This window comes from Pristiophorus japonicus, chromosome 21 (assembly GCF_044704955.1).
Source record: "Pristiophorus japonicus isolate sPriJap1 chromosome 21, sPriJap1.hap1, whole genome shotgun sequence".
Lineage (NCBI taxonomy): Eukaryota > Metazoa > Chordata > Chondrichthyes > Pristiophoridae > Pristiophorus > Pristiophorus japonicus.
The window spans coordinates 67406936-67429251 of NC_091997.1; positions in this window are offsets into that span (position 1 = coordinate 67406936).

Sequence of the window (22316 nt, forward strand, 5' to 3'; positions counted from 1 at the left end):
ATTTATTTTTCTTATATGTGTTGATTTTAATACAGCAATGTTTTTTTATTTTGAAGGATGTTTCATCAATTGGCAGAAGCGATTTAAAATTGGATTTTAAGCGCATAAAGGAGCAGAGTAATTAAATATGCTCGTTTGAACGAATTATCCCAGAGGAAAGATTTCCCCCCCAGATAACCAGCCCTCGGTGCAATTTCCTGCAACTGTTTGCCTCTGAAATATCTGCGGCATTTCTCAATTTCAACTGCTAAATAACATGCATTGTTTTATTTACCCCACGGTCCTGCAACAACAACAAAAAACGTGTGCAAGAAACGAACTAAGGATTGAGCAAGTGCTAGCAGGGAACGTTTCATTATTGTGCAAACCTTTACACCCAGTGTGCAAAAATGCAAAACAGCTTTTTGCAAAAAAAAAGCTTTGCCTTTTGCACTGTTTTGAGGGGGAAGTGATCGAAAGAAATGGGCCAATGAAAAGGGATTCACGTCCCCCCTCAGGGGTGCGATTTGATGGCGATTTCCGAAAAATTTCAAATGCGTTTCGTAAACATCGAGCGAAAAGGCTACTTTCTACGAAATTCATCGAGAGTTTTTCGATGCAGCCCGGCAGCTAAAGGGGGAGAGGTGCGAACGCCGTGCATTCCCACCGCATTTTGCAAACGGGCTAATTTATACGAATTTTTTAGTGTACGGGGCACATGGTGGCTGCAGACGTTCGAGGCTTGCTTTTTGTGTTCAGTGCCTCGCTCCGGATCCGGGCTGGCACGTGGCTCCGCCCCGGGTTTTCCAGACGGTCGGCTGCGACCATTCGTCATAAGCAAAGTATGTGCGGATCCAAAACGCGGAACGGAATTCCCGGGCAGCTGGATCCGGAGTCAGTGCTGAAGCTTTGTCAGTGAAACGAGGGATCAGGGATTCGAGGATATGCAATGGGAACCTTTTTAAGCTCCTTTCTTTTTTTTGACCACTTTCCTCATCCCCCCCCCATCATATCTTACCTCCCCCCCTCTCCTGACATCTTGCATTGTAGCTATTCGTCGCAAAGGTCAGCAGCAATTCAACTGTGGAAGGCATTTCGAATCAGTCTGGTCCTATCCACACGCCATGTTCAAACACACACACACACACACACACGCTTCCAGCAGGGATCAGTAGATAGTGATGAGTAGGAGGTTCGCCCATGGGTGCTAAGAACATCCGTGACGCCCTGACTCCTTTTCACCCGCTCCACACCCCCCAGGCAACATAGACCGAGGATGAAACTTGGACCCTTTAAACAAATGAGCAATCAAGGGAGCCCTGTGGAACGTCTTTCGGACAAGACGTTAAACCGAGGCCCCGTCTGCTCCCTCAGTTGGACATAAAAGATCCTATGGCACTATTTCAAAGAAGAGCAGGGTGAGTTATCCCTGGGCCAATATCTATCTCTCAATTAACATCACTAAACTTAATAGAGGACAAAAGCAAGGAAGTTATGATGAACTGGAGTATTGTGTCCAGTTCTGGGCATCGCACTTTAGGAAGGATATGAAGGCCTTGGAGAGGGTGCAGAAAAGATTTACGAGAATGGTTCCAGAGATAGATTGGAGAAGCTGGGGTTGTTCTCCTTGGAGCAGAGATGATTGAGAGGAGATTTGATCGAGGTGTTCAAAATCATGAGGGGTCTGGACAGAGTAGAGAGAGAGAAACTGTTCCCATTGGCGGAAGAGTCGGGAACCAGAGGACACAGATTTAAGGCGATTGGCAGAAGAACCAAAGGCGACATGAGGAAAAACGTTTTTACCGCAGCAAGTGGTTAGGATCTGGAATGCGCTGCCTGAGAGGGTGGTGGAGGCAGACTCAATCGTGGCTTTCAAAAGTGAGTTGGATAAGTACCTCATCACTCCTCCGCCCGATCGCACATCAGGTCCTTCTTTGAAACATCATGTGGAAGCAAGTCATCCTCGTTCGAGTGACCGCCTATGATGATGATGGATAAGTACCTGAAGGAAAAAAATTTGCCGGGCTACGGGGAAAGGGCGGGGCAGTGGGACTGCTGAGGTGCTCTTGCAGAGAGCCGGCACGGGCTCAATGGGCCCAATGGCCTCCTTCTGTGCTGTAACCGTTCTATGATTCTAAACAGATGATCAGGTCATGATCTCATCGCTGTTTGTGGGAGCTTGCTGTGCGCAAATTGGCTGCCGTGTTCCTTACATTACAACAGCGACTACACTCCAAAAGTACTTCATTGGCTGCAAGTCGCTTTGGGTGGTCTTGAGGTCGTGAAATGCGCTATATAAATGCAAGTCTTTCTTTCTTTCTATGCTCCATTTGCATTATAACTCTTGGCTTCAAAGACACATTTCCAGTGGCAGTCAAAGGTTAGTAGTTGCTGTCAGCTCTGATGTTTTATTCTGCTGCACTGGGGAGCGCTTCCTTGCTGCTGGCCTCTGCGGGAACTCACTGGCAAAGTGTGCATGTAGAAATCCTGCACATGTGCACTTTCCCCGCCGTGGTGTTCTCCCAAACTCACCTCGCATTGTGACCGTGGAAAATTCGGAACTCGGGATAACCTGATCCTACTGCAGCACAATTCCATTCGTAAAGGTCTGCACAGTATAAAGGTGCCAGACAGTATAACATGTCTTTGGTTAGAGGTATCCCAAACGAAAAAGAAAGAAGACTTGCATTTCTATCGTGCTTTTCACGACCACTGGACGTCCCAAAGCGCTTTACAACCAATGAAGTACTTTTGGAGTGTAGTCACTGTTGTAATGTGGGAACTGCGGCAGCCAATTTGTGCACAGCAAGCTCCCACACACAGCAATGTGATAATGACCCAGATCATCTGTTTTAGTGATGTTGACTGAGGGATAAATATTGGCCCCGGGACACCGGGGATAACTCCCCTGCTCTTCTTCGAAATAGTGCAGTGGGATCTTTGACATCCAACTGAGAGAGCAGACGAGGCCTCGGTTTAACATCTCATCCGAAAAACGGCACCTCCGACAGTGCAGCGCTCCCTCAGCACTGCACTGGGAGTGTCAGCCTAGATTTATGTGCTCAACCTTACACCTCAGAGGTGAGTGTGCTACTCACTGAGCCACAGCTGACCCTGACACTGCAAGCAGATTCAATAGTAACTTTTAAAAGGGGAAGTGGATTATATACATAAAAAGGGAAAATTTGCCGGGCTACGGGGAAAGGGGGAGTGGGACTAATTGGATCGCTCTATCGAAGAGCCGGCACAGGCCCGATGAGCCGAACGGCCGCCTACAGCGCGATTCGATTTGATGATTGCCGTCCAATTCTGTTCCCATCCCATCATCATCATCATCATAGGCAGTCCCTCGGAATCGAGGAAGACTTGCTTCCACTCTAAAAGTGAGCTCTTCGGTGACTGAACAGTCCAATACGGGAATTACAGTCTCTGTCACAGGTGGGACAGACAGTTGTTGAGGGAAGGGGTGGGTGAGACAGGTTTGCCACACTCTCCTTCCGCTGCCTGCGCTTGGTTTCTGCATGCTCTCGGCGATGAGACTCGAGGTGCTCAGCGCCCTCCCGGATGCACTTCCTCCACTTAGGGCGGTCTTTGGCCAGAGACTCCCAGGTGTCAGTGGGGATGTTGCACTTTATCAGGGAGGCTTTGAGGGTGTCCTTGTAACGTTTCCTCTGCCCACCTGGGGCTCATTTACCATGAAGGAGTTCCAAGTAGAGCGTTTGCTTTGGGAGTCTTGTGTCTAGCATGCAGACGATGTGACCCACCCAACAGAGCTGGTCGAGTGTGGTCAGTGCTTCGATGCCGGGGATGTTGGCCTGGTCGAGGACACTAATATTGGTGCGTCTGTCCTCCCAGGCGCACCACACATCCACACAGGCTCATGTTCTAACAAGAGGCAGTGGCTAGTGATCAAGACTGGTGCAATTCCCCCCCACCCCACCCTGCCCCGTCCTTGGCTCAGAAATGTAACACCTCTCCCACTACCTGAGATTGGTGAGTTTAGCACTGACTGGGGCCGTAACAGGACAATGGGGTTGGCTTTACCCGCTAGCCCCTTCAGGAAGACATCCTCCCTCACTTTTACATCAAAATAAATCTGGGAATTGTTTACAAGATCGACTAGGATTAAACTGACCCAGAGCGAGTTGTAAATCGAGAAGCTCCAGGCGAGGACAAGATGAATCAAGAAGCAGTGGTTTAAGTGCACTGTAAAATTTCAAATAATTTTAAGACATAAAAAAGGCTCAAGGAGTCAAAAGTTCTACAGTTTTGATGTTTCAGGAAGGAAGAGATGTTTTTACATTGCCATTCCAGTTTATGGTGCAGGTTTGCATTTCCCATTAAACATTGCTCTCAGAAACTGAGCATCGGTTTATAAGACAGTAGGTGTCCGCTGATGCCAGGACCAGATAGGTAGGTGTACCGTATGCCCCTGTGAGTATGCTCACAGGTTTGTGGAGCTGTTGACCATCAGCCGGTCCAGGCAGTGGGCGGTCGAGGGGGTCGTCCAGCCTGACTGCCTGCCTCTCTTTCGTGCGTACATCCGCACCAGGGTGTCCTTAGAGATGGAGCACGCGGTGTCCACCGGTACGCTCGCGGCCTTCCGCGAGAGGTGGGCGCCGGAGGGACTGGAGTGCATCATCACCCTCGGCAACCAAATTTTAATTTGATTTTATATGTTATAAAGTTTAATTTGTTTTAATTGCCGGGTTTTAGTGCCCCCCTCCCCTTTTATAGGGACACTTGTAAATTGTATGTTTTAGCGCCCAAAAAAACCCACAAAAAACCCCCCAAAAAAAACAAAAAAAAGGGAAAAACAAAAAAGGGCGTTGAAAAATGTTTGAAGTGTCCCCCAGATCAGGGGGCACTTGATTTAACTGTTGATTTTGTTTCCAACTAAAAGAGTTGTAGAGCTGTTGAGTTGTGAGTGGCTTAGCCAGTCACATGATGTTCACAAGACTCAATAAAACCCCAGCCAGTTGGGTTCGGGGGATCCACAATGGGGCAGGTGATTGTGAGCCTGGTGGATGAACTGGTAATGTGTAGTGTGATAGTTAAACCTTTGATAGTTAAACCCATTATGTTTCCCACATTACCGGCAGTGACTACACTCCAAAAAAGTACTTCATTGGCTGTAAAGCGCTTTGAGACATCCGGTGGTCGTGAAAGGCGCTGTATAAATTCAAGTCCTTTTTCTTTATTTTTCTGCTACTATGCGTGCCGTAATCAAGTAATCAAGTAGCCTGTGAATCCGTACCCAAGCACGATCGGCAACTCCGAGAATGGAGAAAGTTGGGAATTTCTTCTTCAAAAATAACGGTGGGATAGTGGCAACATTGCAATGCAAGTGCCCCCAGCCTTCAGTGTTTGCAGTAATCTTCTCTTCTTCTGAGGCAGTCCCCCGGAGTCGAGGATGACTTGCTCCCATACTAACACCAGTTCTCAGGCGACTGATGAGACCAATGCGGGACCGACAGTCTCTGTCACAGGCGGTGTCTGGGGCAGACGGTGGTTGGAGGGACGGGGTGGGTGGGGGGGGGGTTTGGTTTGCCGTGCGCTCCTTCCGCTGTTTGCGCTTGGCCTCCGCGTGCTCCCGGCGAAGAGGCTCGAGGTATTCAGCACCTTCCCGGATGCTCTTCCTCCACTTTGAGCGGCCTTGGGCCAGGGATTCCCAGCTGTCGGTGGGGATGTTGCATTTTTTCCAAAGAGGCTTTGAGGGTGTCCTTGGAGCGTTTTCTCTGCCCTCCTGGGGCTTGGTTGTGTCACATTGCTGGTGCCTGCGTACAAGTTGCATTAAGTTCGAGGCGTGATCTTCCATCTTTCTGTTAAATAGTCTAAGTTACCCCACTGTGACTTGTATAAGCAAGTAGATTGGATCAATACCAGGCAGTACCTTGTGTGCACTATCACAGCAGTTGCTCTGAGTATATGTGTTCATGGGCTTTCAGTTCTTTTATAAAAAGTCTCCCGGTCTTGCGTGAATTAATATTTGCCATCTTCTTATAAGCGGACTGTTAGTTTTGAACCCTGATGCTGCATTGTCAGAATACCAGAAAGCTTTTAAGTATCATGCACTATAATGAAACTTCTCACTTTTCCCCTGGTGTCAGCCGTGGCTCAGTGAGTAGTAATATGTCCTTACTATACAGTACAAATGCACATGAGGCCCATACTTGAGAGAAGGTCACTCTGTGACCAGTGACCTTTATTAGCCAGCACTGAAGTGAAGAAGGTGGGTGGAGCTTCCCCTTGTTTACCTGAAAGTCCAGGTTAGGAATGTCTCCCACAAGTTCATCACCTAGTGGTCAGTGTTCTCAAGGTGTACAACTTAGGTCAGTTTATACATGGGTTACAATGACAGTTGAATACATGACAGGTAGCACCCTCGCCTCAGAGTCAGAAGGTCGTGGGTTCAAGTCCCGCTCCAGGGACTTGAGTACAAAAGTCCAGCCTGACACTCCCATTGCAGTGCTGAGGGAGCGCCGCATTGTCGGAGGTGCCATCTTTCAGATGAAGCATTAAACTGAGGTTCCGCCTGCTCTCTCGGGTGGATGTAAAAGATCCCATGGCACTATTTCGAAGAAGAGCAGGGGTGTTCTCCCTGGTATCCTGGGGCCAATATTTATCCCTCAATCAACATCACAAAAACAGATGATCTGGTCATGATCACATTGCTGTTTGTGGGAGCTTGCTGTGCGCTAATTGGCTGCCGCATTTCCCACAGTGACTACACTCCAAAAGTACTTCATTGGCTGTAAAGTGCGTTGGGACATCTGGTGGTTGTGAAAGGCGCTATATAAATGAAAGTCTTTTTTTCTCCTGAAGGTGCTGACTATTATTGGGTTGGTGTTCCACTGGTGGTAGTAACCAGCTCATACCATTCTTCACGCCTAGGTTGTGAGTGTCAGTGGCTATTTGAGAAAGGGTGGGGTGGTAGTCACGTAGCTCCAACTAACTCTGTCCTTACCTGATGTCCATACTTTCCACTGGATAACACTCAGGAATGGAAACCCTGACTGATATATTTTGTCCCACCTCTCAAGCCCCATTTCTCTTGGGCCGATTGTAACACCCCAACTGGCCTCCCGACTAAGTTCTGAACCTCATTCCTTCCTTGTCCATTAGGCTCAGTGCTAGTTTGTCTCAGTCGGTAGCACTCTTGCCTCAGTTTGAGCCCCACATAGGGCTTCTTTTTTTGTTAGTTCCTGGGATATGGGCGTCGCTGGCAAGGCCAGCATTTATTGCCCATCCCTAAAGGTGGTGGTGAGCCGCCTTCTTGAACCGCTGCAGTCCGTGTGGTGAAGGTGCTCCCACAGTGCTGTTAGGGAGGGAGTTCCAGGATTTTGACCCAGTAGCAATGAAGGAACGGCCAATATATTTCGATGACAGGATGGTGTGATACTTGGAGGGGAACGTGGAGGTGGTGGTGTTCCCATGCGCCTGCTGCCCTTGTCCTTCTAGGCGGTAGAGGTCGTGGGTTTGGGAGGTGCTGTCAAAGAAGCCTTGGCGAGTTACTGCAGTGCATTTTGTAGATGGTGCACACTGCAGCCACAGTGTGCCGGTGGTGGAGGGAGTGAATGTTGAAGGTGGTGGATGGGGTGACAATCAAGCGGGCTGCTTTGCCCTAGCTCTGAACATCTAATCTGACACACCACTTCAGTACAGAGGAAGTACTGCAACGCTGAAGGTGCTGTTGATCGGATGAAATACTAAAGTAAAGTCCTAGCTGCCAGTTCCCGTGGTTTAAGCGGCATAGCAAAACTTGCATCTTTTCAACAATCTTATTGTCGAAAACATCTCAAGCACTTTGCAGGGAGGTGGGTGGGAAATAAATATAGATAGATAAAGGAATGGATGCAGAGCCTTGGCTGAAAGATTAGGAGGGTTATCCAAATGGTTGGTTGAAAAGATGGGTTTTGAGAACATTGTTAAAGGTGGAAAAAGGGGAGAGGAGACCGGTTGAGGCGAGGAGTTCCAGAGAGTGGGACCAAGGTGGCCATAGTTTCCACAAGCAATGGCGGGGATAAGGAAGGGGGAATGAAGAGATCAGAGCTGATGGATTGAGAGGTGCAGGAGGGCAGTTGCAGAGGTAGGCTGGGTTGAGACTCTGGTGGGATTTGAAGACAATGAGAAGAATTTTAAATTCAATGGCAACAAAAGCAAAATACTGCAGATGCTGGAATCTGAAAGAAAACAGAAAATATTGGAACTCTCAGAGGGTCGGGCAGCATCTGTGGAGAGAGAAAAGCAGAGTTAACGTCTCGGGTCGACCACCCTTTGTCGACAGAAATTTGATGGGTTGGAGAACTGGGAGACAATGTCATCACTGTAGACCAGTTAGCCTAACATCTCTGGGTGGAAAAATGTTGGATCCCATTATTAAAGAAGCAGTAGCAGGACATTTGGAAAAACAAAATTGGGTCAGGCAGAGTCAGCATGGATTTATGAAGGGGAAGTCATGTTTGACAAATTTGCTGGAGTTCTTTGAGGATGTAACAAACAGGGTGGATAAAGGGGAACCAGTGGATGTGGTGTATTTGGACTTCCAGAAGGCATTTGACAAGGTGCCATATAAAAGGTTACTGCACAAGATAAAAGTTCATGGGGTTGGGAGTAATATATTAGCATGGATAGAGGATTGGCTAACTAACAGAGAACAGAGAGTTGGGATAAATGGTTCATTCTCTGGTTGGCAATCAGTAACTAGTGGTGTGCCACAGGGATCAGTGCTGGGACCCCACTATTTACAATCTATATTAACAACTTGGAAGAAGGGACTGAGTGTGACGTAGCCAAGTTTGCTGATGATACAAAGATGGGAGGAAAAGCAATGTCTGAGGACGACACAAAAAATCTGCAAAAGGACATAGACAGGCTAAGTGAGTGGGCAAAAATTTGGCAGATGGAGTATAATGTTGGAAAGTGTGAGGTCATGCACTTTGGCAGAAAAAAATCAAAGAGCAAGTTATTATTTAAATGGACAAAGATTGCAAAGTGCCGCAGTACAGCGGGACCTGGGGGTACTTGTGCATGAAACACAAATGGATAGTATGCAGGCACAGCAAGTGATCAGGAAGGCCAATGGTATCTTGGCCTTTATTGCAAAGGGGATGGAGTATAAAAGCAGGGAAGTCTTGTTACAGCTGTGCAGGGTATAGGTGAGGCCACACCTGGAATATTGCGTGCAGTTTTGGTTTCCATATTTAAGAAAGGATATACTTGCTTTGGAGACAGTTCAGAGAAGGTTCATTAGGTTGATTCTGGGGATGAGGGGGTTGACTTATGAGGAAAGGTTGAGTAGGTTGGGCCTCTACTCATTGGAATTCAGAAGAATGAGAGGTGATCTTATTGAAACGTATTCAGATTATGAGGGGGCTTGACAAGGTGGATGCAGAGAGGATGTTTCCACTGATGGGGGAGACTAGAACTAGGGGGCATGGTCTTAGAATAAGGGGCCGCCCATTTAAAACTGAGATGAGGAGGAATTTCTTCTCTCAGAGGGTTGTAAATCTGTGGAATTCGCTGCCTCAGAGAGCTGTGGAAGCTGGGACATTGAATAAATTTAAGACAGAAATAGACAGTTTCTTAAACGATAAGAGGATAAGGAGTTATGGGGAACAGGTGGGGAAGTGGAGCTGAGTCCATGATTAGATCAGCCATGATCTTATTGAATGGCAGAGCAGGTTCGAGGGGCCGTATGGCCTACTCCTGTTCCTATTTCTTATGTTCTTATCATAGGCAATTCCTCGGAATCGAGGAAGACTTGCTTCCACTCTTAAAATGAGTCTTTAGGTGGCTGAATTATCCAATACGAGAGCCACAGTCCCTGTCACAGGTGGGACAGGTAGTTGTTGAGGGAAAGGGTGGGTGGGACAGGTTTGCCGCACGCTCTTTCTGCTGCCTGCGCTTGGTTTCTGCATGCTCTCGGCGTTGAGAGTTGAGCTGCTCAGCACTCTCCCAGATGCACTTCCTCCACTTAGGGCGGACTGGTCTTTGGCCAGGGGCTCCCAGGTGTCGGTGGGGATGTTGCACTTTATCAGGGAGGCTTTGAGGGTGTCACTGTAACGTTTCCTCTGCCCACCTTTGGCTCGTTAGCCGTGAAGGAGTTCCGAGTAGAGCGCTTGCTTTGGGAGTCTCGTGTCTGGCATGCGAACGATGTGGATGATGGGTGAGCGGGCAGGACTCAGTGAAGGATGGGATGGGGCGGCTGTGTTTTGGAATGGTTGGCGTCTCCGAAGGGGCATTAGAGAAATTGAGCCGAAAGGTGGCAAAAATCACGGAGATTCGTTTCAGTGGCAGAGCAGCTGAGGTAGGGGCGGAGGCAGGCAATCTCAGTCATGGATAGGATGCGGGGTTTGAAGCTTAGCTCAGTGGAAAAGGATGCCAAGGCTTTGCACGGTCTGGTTCAGTCCGAATGAGTGGCTGGGGATACGGATGGAGTCAGTCAGAAGAAAGGAGAGTTTGTGGAAGGGGCCAAAAACATTGTTTTCTGTCTTACCAATGCTCTATTGGAGAATGTTATGACTCGTCCATGACTTAGTGATGGACGGGCAGTCTGTTAGCATCAAGGTGGTCCTGGGCCAAGAGGAGTGATGCATTCACCCCCTGTCGTTTTTTTTCTAACACATGGTATAACATAAAGGAACAATTCTACTGGAATGGGCACCATGTTTACATATGTGATGCGATGACAAAGGCCAGTGTTGACTTCAGGGCTGGATTCAGGGCCTGATGGGCCGGGGGCAAACTGATCCACATGGGCCGATAATTATCTTTGTTCATGTTCATTACATGACCTATATGATTCTGAGTATGGAAACATAGGCTGGTTTATTCAACAATGAAAGCATATATTCTGCATCAAGTAGGTATATATTCTGGTTCTGGTAACATTGCAATACTAGATTCCTATACATATATGCAAAGTTCTCTCTATAACATGTGAAATAAAACAGGCTAGTACGTATTCTGTTCCGTGTGTCAGTACATTAGTGTATATAGGTACTTCTGTATATCGGTACATCAGTGTATATAGGAACTTCTGTATATAGGTACATTAGCGTATATAGGTAATTCTGTATATCGGTACATCAGTGTATATAGGGACTTCTGTATTTAGGTACATTAGTGTATACAGGTACTTCTGTAAATAGGTACATTAGTGTATATAAGGACTTCTGTATATAGGTACATTAGTGTATATAAGGACGTCTGTATATAGGTACATTAATGTATATAAGGACTTCTGTATATAGGTACATTAATGTATATAAGGACTTCTGTATATAGGTACATTAGTGTATACAGGTACTTCAGTATATAGGTACATTAGTGTATATAGGGACTTCTGTATATAGGTACATTAGTGTATACAGGTACTTCAGTATATAGGTACATTAGTGTATATAGGGACTTCTGTATATAGGTACATTAGTGTATACAGGTACTTCAGTATATAGGTACATTAGTGTATATAGGTACTTCAGTATATAGGTATAAACAAGTGAATCTATTTTCCTCGGTCTTGTTTTTCCTCTCTTATTGTCGATTCTATTCAGCCTATTTGGGAGGCCTTATGTATTTTTACCTACATTTATTTGGTGGGCCTATGTTCTTTGGTGGGCCTAGAGCTGTAGCCCCATGCGCCCCATGGTTAATCCGCCCTTGGTTGACCTTATACACTAGAATTGCACCAGAGCATATAAATTTCTGTTAGGATAAGAAAAGAACATAGGCAGTTCAGAGAAGGTTCGCTCGGTTGATTCCTGAGATGAAGGGGTTGTCTTATGAAGGAAGGTTGAGCAGGTTGGGCCTATACTCATTGGAGTTTAGAAGAATGAGAGATGATCTTATCGAAACGTGTAAGATTCTGAGGGGGCTTGACAGGGTAGATGCAGGGAGGATGTTTCCCCTCATGGAGGAATCTATAGTAGAGGGCGTAGTTTCAGAATAAGGAGTCGCCCATTTAAAACGGAAATGAGGAGGAATTTCTTCTCTCAGAGGGTCGTGAATCTTTGGAATTCTTTGCCCCAGAGAGCTGTGGAGGCTGGGTCATTGAATATATTTAAGGTGGAGATAGACAGATTTTTGAACAATAAGGGGGTGAAGGATTATGGGGAGCGGGCAGGGAAGTGGAGTTGAGGCCAAGATCAGATCAGCCATGATCTTATTGAATGGCGGAGCAGGCTCGAGGGGCCAAATGGCCGACTCCTGCTCCTATTTCTTATGTTCTTAAATAGTGGTTTATCATGTTTCCAGGAGCGCACTGGCTCCATGGAAAGGGTGCAGGATTCTCACGGAATAACTGGGTGCTGATAATACAGCGCTATGGAACCATAAACAGGAGTCCTTGTGAAACCTTCCGATTCAGCACATGGCCAGTTCACCCTGCATGTTTTTCAATACAGTGTCAGCTGTGGCTCAGTGAGCAGCACTCTCGCCTCTGAGGCAGAACGTTGTGGGTTCAAATCCCACTCCAGGGACTTGAGCACAAAAATCTAGGCTGACACTCCCAGTGCAGTGCTGAGGGAATGCCGCACTGTCAGAGGGGCAGTGCTGAGGGAGTACTGCACTGTCGGAGGGGCAGTGCCGAGGGAGTACTGCACTGTCGGAGGGGCAGTACTGAGGGAGTACTGCACTGTCGGAGGGGCAGTACTAAGGGAGTACTGCACTGTCGGAGGGGCAGTGCCGAGGGAGTGCTGCACTGTCGGAGGGGCAGTGCTGAGGTAGTGCCACACTGTCGGAGGTGCTGCCTTTCGGATAAGATGTTAGACCAAGGCCGTGGATGTAAAAGATGCCATGGCACTATTTCGAAGAAGAGCAGGGGAGTTCACCCTGGTGTCCACACTGCGATATGTGTGCACACTCTGCCCGTGCAGCAGAGCAGGTCTCCAGGTGTCCTGGTTAACCCTTGCCACTGGACCAAGACCTAGCTCTGTCAAGCCCGTGTGGTGGCTGGTGTGCAACGGCCACCCCACATTAAAAAAATCCACCCACAGGCATCTTCCGCCCTTCAAGATGTAGTTCGGGATCTGGAATATTTGGTCCTTCATTGAAACACCTGTGACCTTTTTGACATGGAAGCAAGTCATCCTCGATTCGAGGGACTGCCTATGATGATGATGAACCAATATTTATCCCTCAATCAACATCACTGAAAAGGATTATCTGCTCATTATCACATTGCTGTTTGTGGGAGCTTGCTGTGCGCAAATTGACTGCACTTCAAAATAATATTCACTGTCTGTAAAGCGCTTTGCGACGTTCGGAGGTTGTGAAAGGCGCTATGGAAATGCAAGTCTTTCTTTAATATTTCATCGCATTTCACATACAATGACTGACACTAAAATGCAGTGTAGGCATCCATTTTGCGCAAAAGTAAAACTCCACAAATAACAATCAGATAAAAGACCAGTTAATGCACTTTTAGTTGAGGGAGGAATATTGGCTCGGAGGAACACCTCCTTTCTGGTCTTCAGACAGTTCCATGGGATCTAATATTGTCCTGAGCCACAAGATAGAGGCTCTGTTTAACATTTTATGCAAAGGACAGCCACCACTGATGATACAGCAGTTCCTCAGTGCAGCATCGACGTGTCAGCCAAGACTTCGAGTGTTAGTACTGGACCTGAGCTCAAACCCACAGCGTTTTGACTTGGAGGCGAGTTTAGCCAACTGAACCAAAGCATTGTGAATGAATGATACTCAGCCTGAAGTAATAAAACCCTCTGCAGCGCAGCTTTTTATCAATGAAATAATGGTGTTTGACCTCCCCAGATAAGAATATTTCCAACAGTAAACAGTACGCGACGTTTCAAGTGAAAGGTAAATAGTCATTTTGTGGTTTATTGCTGCCGCACTTTGTCTTTCTTACTGATTCCACTTGTGTTTTCAAAAAAATATATATTTATTTAACAGATGCTGAGCAGAATAATAGACCAATTGTATCTCACTTGAGTAGAGTACTATCATTATCCTCTAATGGACCAAAGTCTATAAATGAGAATGGGGAAAGCAGTGAGAAGTCGAAAAGAAAGGCTTGCATTTCTATAGCGCCTTTCACAACCGCAAGACGTCCCAAAGCACTTTACAGCCAATGAAGTACTTTTTGGGGTGTGGTCGCTGTTGTAATGTGGGAAACATGGCAGCCAATTTGTGCACAGCAAGCTCCCACAAACAGCAATGTGATAATGACCCAGATAATCTGTTTTTTGTGATGTTGATTGAGGGATAAATATTGGCCCCAGGACACTGGGGATATTTCCCCTGTTCTTCTTCGAAATAGTGCTGTGGGATCTTTTACGTCCACCTGAGAGAGCAGATGGAGCCTCGGTTTAACGTCTCATCTGAAAGACGGCACCTAGAACATAAGAAATGGGAGCAGGACATACGGCTCCTCAAGCCTGCCCCGCCATTTAATACGATCATGGCTGATCCAATCATGGACTCAGCTCCACTTCCCCGTCCGCTCCTCATAACCCCTTATCGGTTGAGAAACTGTCTATCTTTGTATATTAAATATATTCAATGTCCCAGCTTCCACAGCTCTCTGAGGCAGCAAATTCCACAGAAACAGTGGGAGGACCTTAAAGGGAACACAAATCCATGGAAGGAAACCTTACATTTATGTTTCACTGTTTCTCATCTTCAGAGACAATGCCGCCAATTCACGCACAGCAAGATCCCACAGACAGCAAATGAGACGGATTACCAGTTAATCTATTTTCGGCGGAGTTGGTCAAAGGAGGAATGTTGGCCAGGACACCGGGAGAACTCCCTGCTCTTTTACAAGAATTGCCACCGGATCTTTTACATAAGAACATAAGAAATAGGAGCAGGAGTTGGCCATACGGCCCCTCGAGCCTGCTCCACCATTTAATAAGATCATGGCTGATCTTCGACCTCAACTCCACTTCCCTGCCCACTCCCCATAACTCTTTACCCCCTTATCGGTTAAGAAACTGTCTATCTCTGTCTTGAATTTATTCAATGTCCCAGCTTCCACAGCTCTCTGAGGCAGCAAATTCCACAGATTTACAACCCTCTGAGAGAAGAAATTTCTCCTCATCTCAGTTTTAAATGGGCGGCACTTTATTCTAAGATTATGCCCCCTAGTTCTAGTTTCCCCCATCACTGGAAACATCCTCGCTGCATCCACCTCCACCAGTCCAGCACTACACTGAGAGTGTCAGCCTAGATTTTTGTGCTCAAGTATCTGGAGCGGGACTTGAACCCACAACCTCCTGACCCAGAGGTGAGAGCGAGAGTGCCACCCACTGAGCCACTGGCTGATGCGGAACACAGTCGTACATCCTCCAGCCATTGCTCTCTCTCAGTTCCATTCTCGTTCCAGTGCTACCCTGAAATGAACGCAGTCCCCATCCATTTGCTCAGCCAAGCAACTGTAGAAATGATAAAACTGCCATGGATGTTAAATAACTTTCTTTTTTGAGTGTTGCTGCTGCGGATGTGAATGTTTCTGCAGTCAGTCGCTGTACACCCTGTAACAGAACGAACAGTGCTATTGTGCTCTCACTCACTGATCGTACCAGATCAAACAGATTTTCTTTCACAAGTTCTTCAGTAAACCGAAGAGCGGAGAAAAAAAATCACATCAAACAATTCAACCACTACTCCATTTATTTTGGATGTCATGAAAAGCAAATCTGAAATCTATACTCGAGCACATCCACAAAATGTCTCTACCCCCACCTCTACAAAAACGTCAATACTTGGGGTTGGTTTTGGTACCTGGCGTGAACAGGATGGCGATGGCCTCGAAATTCGGTCGGCAGCTTTACCGGCCCATTAATTTCGGCAATGCTCCGACTCCAATTTAAAACAACACCAACTTGCATTTATATAGCGCCTTTAGGGTAGTGAAACGCCCCGAGGCGCTTCACAGGAGCGTTATGCGATAAAGGTTTGACACGGAGCCGCATAAGTAGAAATTAGTGCAGGTGACCAAAGCTGGGTCAAAGAGGTAGGTTTTAAGGAGCGTCTTGAAGGAGGAAAGAGAGGAAGAGAGGCGGAGGCCTGGCTCTGTTATCCCTAGACTTGACTATTCCAACGCACTCCTGGCTGGCCTGCCACATTCTACCCTATGTAAACTAGAGGTGATCCAAAACTCGGCTGCCCCGTGCCCTAACTCGCACCGAGTCCCACTCACCCATCAGTCCCTGTGCTCGCTGCCCCGTGTCCTAACTCACACCAAGTCCCACTCACCCATCACCCCCTGTGCTCGCTGCCCCGTGTCCTAATCCGCACCGAGTCCCGCTCACCCATCACCCCCTGTGCTTACTGCCCCATGTCCTAACTCGCACCAAGTCCCACTCACCCATCAGCCCCTGTGCTCGCTGCCCTGTGTCCTAACTCACACCAAGTCCCACTCACCCATCAGCCCCTGTGCTCGCTGCCCTGTGTCCTAATCCACACCAAGTCCCACTCACCCATCACCCCTTGTGCTCGCTGCCCCATGTCCTAACTCACACCAAGTCCCACTCACCCATCACCCCCTGTGCTCGCTGACCCATGTCCTAACTCGCACCGAGCCCAGCTCACCCATCACCCCCTGTGCTCGCTGCCCCATGTCCTAACTCGCACCGAGCCCAGCTCACCCATCACCCACTGTGCTCGCTGACCCACATTGGCTCCCGGTTAAACAATGCTTCTATTTCAAAATTCTCATCCTTGTTTTCAAATCCCTCCATGGCCTCACCCCTCCCTATCTCTGTAACCTCCACCATGGCCCTCGCCCCTCCCTATCTCCGTAACCTCCTCCATGGCCCTCGCCCCTCCCTATCTCCGTAACCTCCTCCATGGCCCTCGCCCCTCCCTATCTCTGTAACCTCCTCCATGGCCTCACCCCCTCCCTATCTCTATAATCTCCTCCAGCCCCACAGCCCCCCGAGATGTCTGCGCTCCTCCAATTCTGCCCCCTTGAGCATCCCTGATTATAATCGCTCCACCATTGGTGGCCGTGCCGTCTGTTGCCTGGGCCCCAAGCTCTGGAACTCCCAGGGGCCTACTGCCAGGTGTCCATAGCCCTCGCCTGTTTCAGGCGATAGGCCCCTTTGAATATGGATATCGAGGCCCTGTGAGGTAAGTAAGGACCCTGATTGCCATTTTAGATAGCCTGCATGTGCAGACTCCAACCAGTTCCATGGCGCTGGGGGAGGGGTGAGGGGTAACCTGATCGAGGTCTTTAAAATGATGAAAGATTTAGATAGAGTGGATACAGGGAGAATGTTTCCACTTGTGGGGAAGAGCAGAACTAGAGGCCACCAATATAAGATAGTTACCAAGAAATCCAACAGGGAATTCAGAAGGAACACCTTTACCCAGAGAGTGGTGAGAATGTGGAACTCACTATCACAGAGGTGGTTGAAGCTTGACCAGGCCAACATCCCCATCATTGAAGCACTGACCACACTCGATCAGTTCCGTTGGGCAGGCCACGTTGTTCGCATGCCTGACACGAGACTCCCAAAACAAACGCTCTACTCGGAACTCCAAATGAGCCAAAGGTGGGCAGAGGAAACGTTACAGGGACACCCTCAAAGACTCCCTGATAAAGTGCGACATTCCCACCGACACCTGGGAGTCCCTGGCCAAAGACCGCCCTAGTGGAGGAAGTGCATCCGGGAGGGCGCTGAACACCATGAGTCTCATCGCCTAGAGCGTGCAGAAACCAAGTGCAGGCAGCGGAAGGAGCGTGCGGCAAACCAGTCCCACCCTCCCCTTCCCTCAACGACTGTCTGTCCCCCATGTGACAGGGACCATGGTTCTTGTATTGGACTGTTCAGTCACCTAAGAACGCATTTTAAGAGTGGAAGCAAGTCTTCCTCGATTCCGAGGGACTGCCTAGATGATGATGATGAGATGCATTTAAGGCGAGGCTAGACAAGCATACGAGGGAGAAGGGAATAGAGGGTTAATAAGAACATAAGAAATAGGAGCAGGAGTAGGCCATACGGCCCCTCGAGCCTGCTCTGCCATTTAATAAGATCATGGCTGATCCGATCATGGACTCAGCTCCACTTCCCCGCCCGCTCCCCATAACCTCTTATCCCTTTATTGTTTAAGATACGCTGATATAGTTAGATGAGGAAAGACGGGAGGAGGCTTGAGTGGAGCATGGACTGGTTGGGTCGAATGGCCTGTTTCTGAGCCGTATGTCCGATATGATCCTATGTAAGGGAAGACGTCTGGTAAAGATAAATCTTGGATTGTTGTGGGCCTTCTCTAGCGCCCACAGAAATAATAATAAGCCCCCCATCCCACAGCTTACCTTCCAGGCGGCAAGGCTGGCTTGATTTCCAGGTTTTGACCAGGCGAGCGGTGTGGGATGCCTGTTTGGCGTCCTGCTGCTCACTTGGCGAATGTCAGTGAGGCTAGACCCTCAAAATCATACCTCCTCCTCTCTTGATTGGTCGAGCAGCAAGCACACTCTAAAAGTCAAAGTCCACCCCCTTGTATTTAGAGGGTTTCCTCTCAGATTTGCCCCCATCTCGCCTGAAGGCGTTGAGCCTCCCTGGGGTACAGCTCGACCATCCTTCTGGAACATTGCTCAACTCGCTCGATGGGCACGCTACCCACCACCTTCAACACTCACTCCCTCCACCACCGGCGCACCGTGGCTGCAGTGTGCACCGAATACAAGATGCAATGCAGCAACTCGCCAAGGCTTCTTCGGCAGCACCTCCCAAACCTGCGACCTCTACCCCCTAGAAGGACAAGGGCAGCAGGCGCATGGGAACACCACCACCTCCACGTTCCCCTCCGAGTCACGCACCATCCCGACTTGGAAATATATCGTCCGTTCCTTCATCGTCGCTGGGTCACAATCCTGGAACTCCCTCCCTAACAGCACTGTGGGAGCACCTTCACCACACGGACTGCAGCGGTTCAAGAAGGCGGCTCACCACCACCTTCTCAAGGGGCAATTAGGGATGGGCAATAAATGCCGGCCTGGCCAGCGACGCCCATATCCCGTGAATGAATTTTTTTTCAAGTCTCTCTTCACGTGTAACCGAACATATTGAGTGTCGGCAGTGAGTTCAGGCATGTGACAGCAGACGGGAATTAGATGGCTATGCGTCAATAGTGCAGAGAGGAACTGAAAGCGCCCTGATTTGCACGGATGTGTGCTTTCCACTCGGGTGGGGGGGGGTCACTGCAAAGCCACCAGGAGCAGAAACCCTGGGTTATTCCCCCCCACCCTCCACACCCCCCCTCCCCTGTTTACCACAAAGGCCAATGACTGTGCCTGTGCTCCAGTCCCAGCCCAGATCAGCTAACTCAGCACAACTGGGAGTCAAACCTGGGGTCTGTGCGGCTCGGTAAGACGTCAAGGGGGCCTTTACGAGCTGGGCCATCTAATGGCACGTTCCAAATGATTTCTTTAAGCAACAGTACTTGCTGATTATTTGCACACTGGCTCGATTACACTGCTGTGGAAGGATTAAGTTCTCGACAGCATTGTACGCTAGGGTCTGTTCTGTCAAACTGCTGATGTGTGGTAGCTGGCAACACATGCGAGCTTGACTGTTCTTGGGGTGGAGATTTCTCTGGTCAGCATTTGACCATGGGAACGAGGACCGTGTAATGTATTTGCTTCATGGGTTCTATGCTTAAGAATTCACGGCAACACATTGCTATTAAGAACTAGTTGGTTTATTAGCAAAGGTTTAACAATCACACTACACATTACCGATTAATTCACCAGGCTCACAACCACCTGCCCCATCGTGGATCCCCCGAACCCAACTGGCTGGGGTTTTATTGAGCTTGTGAACATCACATGACTGGCTAAGCCACTCACAGCTCAACAGCTCGACAAACCTGTGAGCATACTCACACGTACATACATTACAGATGGGAGGGGATCACAGCTCTTACCTGGCATGCGCACAGATGTACGTTTATATAGCGCCTCTAACATCCCAAGGCACTTCACAGAGTGTTATAAAGCAAAGATTTGACACCGAGCCACATAAGGAGATATTAGGGCAGGTGACCAAAAGTTTGGTCAAAGTGCTAGGTTTTAAGGAACGCCTTAAGGAAGGAGGGAGAGGTAGAGAAGCAGAGAGGTTTAGGGAGGGAATTCCAGAGCTTGGGGTCCAGGCAGTTGAAGGTACGGCCACCAATGGTGGAGCGGTGAAAATTGGGGATGCTCAAGAGGCCAGAATTAGAGGAGCGCAGAGATCTCCGAGGGTTGTGGGGTTGCCGAAGGTTCCAGAGGTAGGGAGGGGTGAAGCCGTCGTAGGCAGAAACGTTGGAAAAATAATGTGTTTGTAGTAGGAACACCGGCATCAACTGAAGCGGTACGGGTACACGGGCAATGTCGCCACACACAACACATACAGAGGTTCTGCGGGTGTGTTTACACACGCAGCGTGGCGTCATGGAAAATCGGTGCCCGCTTTGCTGCGGCATCCGGCTTGGTGCCAACCCATAGCCTCAGGACTGCAACCTCGCTGCCCACTGCACTGCCAACCGGACAGCAAAGCCTCCAACAGTGGGAGCTTCCCAAACTCCAAGGGCAGGGCCCTTCCCGCAATGCAGTCCTGCAGCAAACCTGGCAGTGATTCGCTGTCTCTTCACTTTGTGTATTGTGAATGCAGCCTTAACGCCCCCCCCCCACAACACCGCCCGCACCCCCCCTCCCCTGCCCTACCTCCCCCCCCCCCTCCGAGAACAGGCCTAATTGTTTGATGCAAAACAATGAAACTGTTTTCTTTGTCAACACTGTGACTAATTTGTGTGCATAATGCACTAATGTCTAGTTCAACACTTAACATCTACTGTTTCGGAATTAGATTCGAACCGCGTTTTCTGGCACTTGCACAAGATGTCGACACGCAAATAGTTCCACATCGATGATACAAACTGCCTTGATGTTGTGTTCAAATGGGATGCTAGGACTCCTGAAATAGAATCATAGACATTTACAGCACGGAAGGAGGCCATTTCGGCCCGTCGTGTCTGCACCGGCCGACAAAGAGCTACCCAGCCTAATCCCACTTTCCAGCTCTTGGTCCCGTAGCCCTGTAGGTTACGGCACTTCAAATTTGTTTCCAAGTACTTCTTAAATGTGGTGAGTATTTCTGCCTCTACCACCCTTTCAGGCAGCGAGTTCCAGACCTCCACCTACAACTGAGTGAAAAAAGTTCTCCTCAACTCTCCTCTATTACTTTAAATCTATGTCCCCTGGTTATTGACCTCATGATTCATCATCATAGACAGTCCCTCGAAGCGAGGATGACTTGCTTCCACGCCAAAAAGGGATGAGTTCACAGGTGTTTCAATGAAGGACCTAATGTTCCAGGTCCTGAACTACATCCTGAAGGGTGGAAGATGCCTGTGCGAGGATTTGTTTAACGTGGGGTGGCCGTTGCACACCAGCCACCACACGGGCTTGACAGAGCTAGGTCTTGGTCCAGTGGCAAGGGTTAACCAAGACGACTGGATGGTTTAAATGTTTACAACACAGAAGAAGGCCCGCCAAGCCCATGCCATCTCTCTGCAAAAGCACTTCAGTCAGTCCCACTTCCCCACCCTTTCCCCGTAGCCCTGTAAATTTTTGTTCCTTCAGGTACTTATCCAACTCCCTTTTGAAAGCAGTGATTGAGTCTGCCTCCACCGCCCTCTCAGGCAGCGAGATCCTAACCACTCGCTGCGTAAAAGCGTTTTTCCTCGCGTCGCCTTTGGTTTGCACATGTAGGTCATGTGGAAGCCAGAGACAAGCTGAGAGTAAACAAGCCAGAATCACCAAGACACATCACTCTGGGCCATAGCCAATGACCCAAGTACCCCACCACGCACAGTCTGGTATCAGGTAAGAGCCTTCAATCCTTCTCCTTTTTTGTCAGACTTCTGTTTTCCTCTGCTGAAGGAGATATAGAAAGAAATAAAGATTTGTATTTCTATAGTGCCTTTCATGGCCACAGGATGTCCACTGTTGGAATGTAGGAAATGCAGCAACCAATTTGCGCACAGCAAGCTCCCACAAACAGCAATGTGATAATGACCATAGATGTTTCTGGTGATAATGATTGAACAATTAATATTGGATATTGAAAAGAAAAGAAAGACTTGCATTTATATAGCGCCTTTCACCACTACCGGATGTCCCAAAGCGCCTTACAGCCAATGAAGTACTTTCGGAGTGTAGTCACTGTTGTAATATGGGAAACGCGGCAGCCAATTTGCGCACAGCAAGCTCCCACACACAGCAATGTGATAATGACCAGATAATCTGTTTTTTTGTCAGGATGATTGAGGGATAAATATTGGCCAGGATACCCGGGATAACTCTCCTGCTCTTCTTCGAAATA